We start from the raw sequence: 8,356 nt of genomic DNA on the forward strand, positions 1-8,356 counted from the left end.
CTGAAACGGGTTGAATAACACCGTTGTTTTGCCAACGACGAAGTTCATCTGCTACAGGTGCCCGGAGGGCGTGAGGCACTGGACGAGCACGAAAAAATCGAGGCTGAGCATTATCTTTTAACGTGATATGAGCGGCAAAGTTCGCAGCACAACCTAGTTCGTCTTTAAATATGTCACTGTATTGTTTACACAAATCGGTTATGCTGTCTTGAGGAACAACAACAGAATTAATTTGCAACACATTGTCTTGGATAGACAGGCCAAACAAGTCAAAACAGTCTAATCCGAAAATGTTTACACTGTCTGTAGCGCGGAGCACTGTGAATGAAACTGTTTTTGTATTGCCACGAAATGTGGCTGGCACGCTACATACACCTAACACAGGAATTTGTTCCCCACTATAAGTAGCCAAAGAATGTTTTGCCGCTGAAAGTTTAGGGCGGCCGATAGCCGCATACGTAGCACTATTTATGAAAGTCACAGACGCACCAGTGTCTAATTGAAAGTTGAAGGTCTTATCCTGGATGCGTAGCTTCACAAATAGTTTATTACACTGTCTCTGGATCGGTGCAGTGGAGGCGGAAGACACAAAATCAGCGCGTTTAGCGCGTGTTCGCTGCTTACGACAACTCGTGGGTTGGGCGGGTGGAACAACAACTCCCGCTTCACTTGCAGTCTGTACATTACGCTTTACAGCGTTTGAATTACGCTTGGGTCGCATAGCAGAGGGCTGGGTTGGTGGCTTATTGCGAACAAGTTTATTACCCACACGAACCGTGGAAGAGTCTTTAAACGCGACCTTCTGGGCGGGCTGGCTTTGAAGAACATGAATATCCATGGGCTGGGCAGCACTAGAATTGTTCTTGCGTTTACGCATACAAACAGTCTGGATGTGTCCTTTCCTTTGACAAAAGTGACAAACCGCGTTTCTTAACGGGCAACGTTCACGAGGATGAGCAAGAACACACTTAGGGCAAGACTTAACTATCATTTTGCACACGCGGCTGACGAATGTGTTTAACATGACGCGGCCGGCTAGTGTTTACAGTCTGACTCTGCCGGTGGGGCCGCGGGCGTGACATAACTTGCTTAGCACAGGCAATTTGAGAAATACATGGCTGATCTAACTCACACTCAGCATAGTCAAAAGTATCTTGGGCTTCAATGATGTTCATCACAGTCTCTAATGACGGGTCAGGCAACTTTAAGATAGCAGCACGAACACGAGAATCTGCAATGTTTTGAGTAATAGCGTCTCGTAACATGACATCACTGTAGGAAGCTCCACACACACAATTAAATCGGCACTGACGGGTGAGGCCCCGTAAATCTGTTAACCACTGTTTATTAGATTGATGTGGCAGTTTCTTTAATCTGAAGAACTTGAATCTGGCTGCTGCCACATGAACTCGCGACTCGAAATACTCAGCAAGCTTGTTAACAACAACGTCATAGTCTAAAGCTTCTGGCTTGGATTCCGGGAACAACTTACAAAGTAGTCGATAGACTTCCACGCCTGCAGTGGAAATTAAATAAAGCTGCCGCTCAGTACCCGTGATTTTGTAGACTGTCATGTGCGCCTGCAACTGCGCGAAATATTCTCGCCATTCTTCTCCTGATGCATCAAAAGCACGGAAAGGTGGTGCTGCCTGTGCTTGTTCCTTTTGTGTTGGAGGATTAGCCGCTTGTTTGGCGATTGCTTCCACCAAACTTTGTATTTGCTGACTCTGTAACAAGATCAACTGTTGTAATTCGGCAGACATAGTGAACACAAATTAAACCAGCCCCCAAAATTTTATCTCTATAACTAGTATAACAAGAAACAAGTTGAACCAGCCCTGCACACGAGTTCGGAAGTCCTCGTCGCCAGTTTTGTGGCGGCGTTCGTAGCGACAAACAATTCGCTGTAGAAACGACTTACGAAGTCACCGCCACACTTTTAATAGCGGGCCGACCGGTCCGCTGGAACAGTGAACAGAAAGATGAAAACCCAAACATTGATTAAATAAAAGTCGGTACTTATCTTTATTAACGAAGATACAGAAACAGTAGTGAACTCCGTGTCTACAGAAATCTGTCTAGTTCGAGTCGGAGCGGCTAGGTCAGCGTCGGCTGACGACAAACAACAACTCTGCTGCGATGAACACACAACTGACTAGCAAGTACACAATTCGGTGGCGAGTATACAACTGAGCGGCGAATACAGCACTGTCCTAGCGCTCGCGACTCCAGCGCTTAAGAAGCCAGAAGCCAGCGGTGGCGCGCGCAGACTTGCGGCGATTTCCTGTCTCGCTGGCGCTGCTTATGCGGACGGCGTCCGGACTTTGATGCTGCCAACCTTTTGGCAGCGGGCTCGGGTGGCATTACTGGCTAGGATATAACAAAAAATGTTTGCTATAGTAGATTATTAAGCATTAAATTGCACAGAATAAGATCATAAATTAAATTTCACACAGTCCCTGCAAAATTAAATAAGAAAATCTATCTTGAATTTAACATAAAATTTAAACTTACCAGTTAAGATTCTTTGGGCAGATTCTTCCCATATATAGGTATAAATCACACACCTTGGTTTTGTACTAGGCATAACAGAATTTCAAACTTCTGTACTACCATTCATGGATCAATTTGGTGGTAAAATAGAGGACAACAAATGTAAATTTGAAAAGTTAAATTCAGTAATTAAAGGTGGATATAAGTGCCCTTCATGTTGGAAGGCATTTGTGACATCAAATGAAGCACCTGTCGGTACGGTATTCCTCTCATGTTTTAAACTGATTATCCAGTTACATGTGAGTGGAAGACATTATAGATTACCCTCTTGCATTATAAGGGTCATAGACAATCCTAAAAAGTTTTAATCCTATGTTAAATTGGTAAACATATCAAACCCAGCATGCCAAATACTCAGTGACCAAAATGACATTGAAACAGAAGGTGACAGCGAGAAGGTCAAAATACTAAATTACTTCTTCCAAAATTGCATCACTGCAGAAAATTTCTGTGCAGTTCCTCTTTTCAGTTGTTGCACTAATGCTAAAATAGCATATATCAAAATGAGTGATTGTGAGATAGAAAAACAACTGAAAATACTCAAGAGAGGGGAATGTAACTGGGCCTGATGTAATAACTTTACAATTCTACATAGTGTATGCAACAGCATGTTCTCTTCTTCTAGTAGCAGCAGCCTACCATAGGTCACTAGGGGAACAAAGTGTTCCAATGTTGTTATTGTGGTTTTCAGTCCAGAGACTGGTTTGATGCAGCTCTCCATGCTACTCTATCCTGAGCAAGCTTCTTCGTCTCCCAGTACCTACTGCAACCTACATCCTTCTGAATCTGTTTAGTGTATTCATCTCTTGGTCTCCCTCTATGATTTTTACCCTCCAATACTAAATTGGTGATCCCTTCATGCCTTAGAATATGCCCTACCAACCGATCCCTTCTTCTAGTTAAGTTGTGCCACAAATTTCTATTCTCTCCAATTCTGTTCAATGCCTCCTCATTAGTTATGTGATCTACCCATCTAATCTTCAGCATTCTGCTGTAGCACCACATTTCTAAAGTATCTATTCTCTTCTTGTCTAAACTATTCATCGGCCACGTTTCACTTCCATACATGGCCACATTCCATACAAATACCTTCAGAAACGACTTCCTCATGCTTAAATCTGTATCCAATGTTAACAAATTTCTCTTCTTCAAAAATGCTTTCCTTGCCATTGCCAGTCTGCATTTTATATCCTCTCTACTTCGACCATCATCAGTTATTTTGCTCCCCAAATAGCAAAACTCATTTACTACTTTAAGCATCTCATTTCCTAATCTAATTCCTGCAGCATCACCCAATTTAATTTGACTACATTCCATTATCATCATTTTGCTTTAGTTGATGTTCATCTTATATCCACCTTTCAAGACTGTGTCCATTCTGTTCAGCTGTTCTTCGAGGTCCTTTGCTGCCTCTGACAGAATTACAATGTCATCGGCGATCCTCAAAGTTTTTATTTCTTCTCCAGGGACTTTAATTCCTACTCCAAATTTTTCTTTTGTTTCCTTTACTGCTTGCTCAATATACAGATTGAATAACATCAGGGATAGGCAAAAACCCTGTCTCACTCCCTTCCCAACCACTGCTTCCCTTTCATACCCCTCGACTCTAATAACTGCCATCTGGTTTCTGTACAAATTGTAAATAGCCTTTTGCTCCCTGTACTTTATCCCTGCCACCTTCAGAATTTGAAAGAGAGTGTTCCAGTCAACATTGTCAAAAGCTTTCTCTAAGTCTACAAATGCTAGAAACGTACGTTTGTCTTTCCTTAATCTATTTTCTAAGATAAGTTGTAGGGTCAGTATTGCCACACGTATTCCAACATTTCTACAGAATCCAAACTGATCTTCCCTGAGGTCGGCTTCTACCAGTTTTTCCATTCGTCTGTAAAGAATTCATGTTAGTATTTTGCAGCCGTGGCTTATTAAACTGATAGGTTGGTAATTTTCACATCTGTCAACACCTGCTTTCTTTGGGATTGGAATTATAATGTTGTTCTTGAAGTCTGAGTGTATTTCACCTGTGTCACACATCTTGCTCACCAGATGGTAGAGTCATGTCAGGACTGGCTCTTTCAAGTCTGTCAGCAGTTCTAATGGAATGTTGTCTAATCCCAGGACCTTGTTTCGACTTAGGTCTTTCAGTGCCCTGTCAAACTCCTCATGCCATATCATATCTCCTATTTGATTTTCATCTACATTCTCTTCCATTTCTATGATATTGTCCACAAGAACATGGTACTTGTATAGACCCTCTATATACTCCTTCCTCCTTTCTGCTTTCCCTTCTTTGCTTATAACTGGGGTTCCATCTGAGCTCTTGATATTCATACAAGTGGTTCTCTTTTCTCCAAACGTCTCTTTAATTTTCCTGTAGGCAGTATCTATCTTACCCCTAGTGAGATAAGCCTCTACATCCTTACATTTGTCCTCTAGCCATCCCTGCTTAGCCATTTTGCACTTCCTGTCGATCTCATTTTTGAGACGTTTGTATTCCTTTTTGCCTGCTTCATTTATTGAATTTTTGTATTTTCTCATTTCATCAATTAAATTCAGTATCTCTTCTGTTACCCAAGGATTTCTATCAGCCCCCCTCTTTTTACCTACTTGATCCTCTGCTGCCTTCACTATTTCATCTTTTAAAGCTACCCATTCTTCTTCTACTGTATTTCTTCCCCCCCATTCTTGTCAATCATTCCCTAATTCTCTCCCTGAAGCTCTCTACAAGCTCTGGTTCTTTCAGTTTATCCAGGTCCCACCTCCTCCAATTCCCACCTTTTTGCTGTTTCTTCAGTTTTAATCTATAGTTCATAACCAATAGATTGTGGTCAGAGTCCTCATCTGCCCCCGGAAATGTCTTACAATTTAAAACCGTGTTGCTGAATCTCTGTCTTACCATTATATAATTTATTTGATACCTTTTAGTATCTCCAGGCCTCTTCCATGTGTTTCAAATAAACGTAAAAATGTCCAGGTCATTTACATTTTCAAGAAGCTTTAGCTAAAAAATGCACACAACTATGGGCCTACCCTGCTGATGTCAGTTCATTGTAGAATTTCAGAACACGTTTCAAGCTTGCCTATTATGACTTTTACAGGGACCAAAAATCTGTTCTGTAGCCATCAACATGAATTCTACAAATGTGTATCATGTGAAGCGCAGCTGACTCTGTTCATTCATGAGACACAGTAGACAGTTGATACTGATCATGTTGTTGTGGTATTCCTAGACTTCTAGAGGCTGTTAGGTACAACAATATTATGAAAAAGATATATTGCTACTCACCACAAATATGACACATTGAGTTGCAGACAGGTGCAATGAAAAGACTGTTGCACATTGAGCTTGTGGCCAAAGCCTTCTTGAGAAAAGAGAAAAAAACAAAACAAAGCACATCTCCTGCACACATAGCCTCTATCTGCGGCTGCTCTGGCAAGAATGGCCAGAGACAGTGGTCATGTGTACTTGAGATGTGCTTGCTTGTGTGACTGCATGTGTTTTCTTTTCTTTTCTGAAAAAGACTTTGGCCAAAAGCTCAGCGTGTAACAGTGTTTTTGTTGAGCCTATCTGCAACTTAGCCTGTCATCTTAACAATGAGTAGCACACTTTGCTTTTCATAATATTGCTGATATTCCAATCTGGACTCTCCACTGTTAGGTCTTTCATACAGTTACTCACATCTTTAATTTTTTAAAAAAGTGAGTGCACACAATATCAGATCAGCTTTGTGACTGAAATGTAAAGTTTGTAGGAAATGGAACACAACATTTCATTCTTAATGGAGTGAAATCTTCTGACATGAAAGTAACTTCAGTCATACTCCAAAGGAGTGATGCAGGACCAGCACTGTTCACAATACATAGACACTCTAGTTGATATTCATCAGTTTGTGGATGATACTGTTGTATGTAGAGATGTCATAACTCTATAAAATTGTGGCAAAATTCAGGAAGAAGACTTGATGATGGTCAACATTTGGAGCAGGGACCAGCAGTTGACCTTCAACATAAACAGATGTAATACACTGCACATAAGTTGATGGAAAGACCCATTATTGTGTGATTACATGATTGTTCAGTACTCACTGGAAATGGTAACATACTTTAAGAATGTGGTAGTGAGCATACAGAGTGATCCAAAGTGGAACAGTCACATAAAACCAACTGTAGGAAAGGCAGATGCCAGTCTGAGATTCATTGGAAGAATCCACAGGAAGTGTGATCCACCCATGGAGGTGATATCATATGGAAGTAGCTTACAAAACCTTCATTTGGGCCGATTCTTGGGAATTGCTCATTAGTTTGGGACCCTAAACAGGATAAGTTGACAGAGAAGATCAAAAGAATAGCAGCACAATTCATTTAGTAAGTAGTCTTGTGCATCAATTTTGTGATTTACTTTAAAAATTCCAAGAGTATGCATTTCTAGAAGAGTCTAATAATACACTGATTCTTCCTACATAAATATTGTGGAAAGACCATTAAGGAAAATTAGATTCAAAAACACATGGAGGCTTACCAACAGCTGTCATTCCCATGCACCATTTGTGACTGGAACAGAAAATGGAAGAAGTGACAGTGGTACACAGAACATCCTCCACCACACATTGGAAGGTGGTTTTTGGAGTATAGATATAGATATATTAGGTCGATGCATAAGCTTGTAGTGTTTCTTTTTCCCATAAGTTTAGTAGACACAACAGATACACATAACAGGGACTTCAGTCACTATATTATCCTTCACTATTTACAACAGTCTGCCACCCATGGGGTAACCTTTCAATTCTGTGTCTGTAGAAATCATGTGGTTTTGAGGCAAAGAACCTGTTGAGCCATGTTTGTAGTGCATTTTCATCCAGAAAGGAAGTTCTTTGAAGATTGTTTGATAGAAATCAGAAAAGGTGAAGATCTCAGGCATGAGATAAGGTGGGTGTGGAATGATTTCCCAGCCTGACTCCTGAATAGTGTTTTTGTCAGTCTAGCAGTATGTGGGCAAGTATTATCATGGAGTAGCATCATTTAATGCAGTCTTCCAGTTTTCCTGGTTGCAGTTCTTTGATTGTGTCTGCAAGACATGTTACTTGTTGGCAATAAATGTCAGCATTGGTGGTTACATTTTAGGGAAGCAATCTGTAGTACACCGCACCATCAGCGTTCTAGCAGGTGCGTAATATTATCTTTCGTAGATGCATGCAGGTCATTGTATGGGGAACTGCTGCACTGATTGAGCTGCACCATTCCTTTATTTTCGTTATGTTGGCATCAAGATAAAATTTCTTGTCACCTGTAGCGATACTGGATAAGAATGGTTGCTGTTGTTCATGAGCCAGTTGATGATGAGCAAGTAAAGATGCACATACGGCCACCTGCTAATCTTCATGATTTTGGCTTAGAGTATGCGGTACCCACACATGCGATTTTTGAACCTTCCTAATTACATGCAGATGTTGTATGATGGTGGAATCGCCACATTTAATCACATTTGCTGCTTCTCAATTACACTGACATTGGTCATTGTGGATAAATGCATTTCAATGACCTTATTCAAAACCTGAAGGTCCTCCTGAACATGGAGATTCACTAATGTGACGATCCTCCTTAAACAAGAAACCCATGTTCTTGCCATACTCTGTCCAGTGGCATTATACCCATACATGGCACAAATATTTCTGGCTGCCTCTGCTGCTGTCACCCCTCTGTTGAATTCAACTGAAGAATATGTCAGAAATATTCCAATTTCTCCGCTTGGCACTCCATTTTCTAACATCCACAGCTCCACTCACTATCTTCAAATGACAAAATAATG

Source organism: Schistocerca serialis, chromosome 3, assembly GCF_023864345.2.
Source record: "Schistocerca serialis cubense isolate TAMUIC-IGC-003099 chromosome 3, iqSchSeri2.2, whole genome shotgun sequence".
Lineage (NCBI taxonomy): Eukaryota > Metazoa > Arthropoda > Insecta > Orthoptera > Acrididae > Schistocerca > Schistocerca serialis.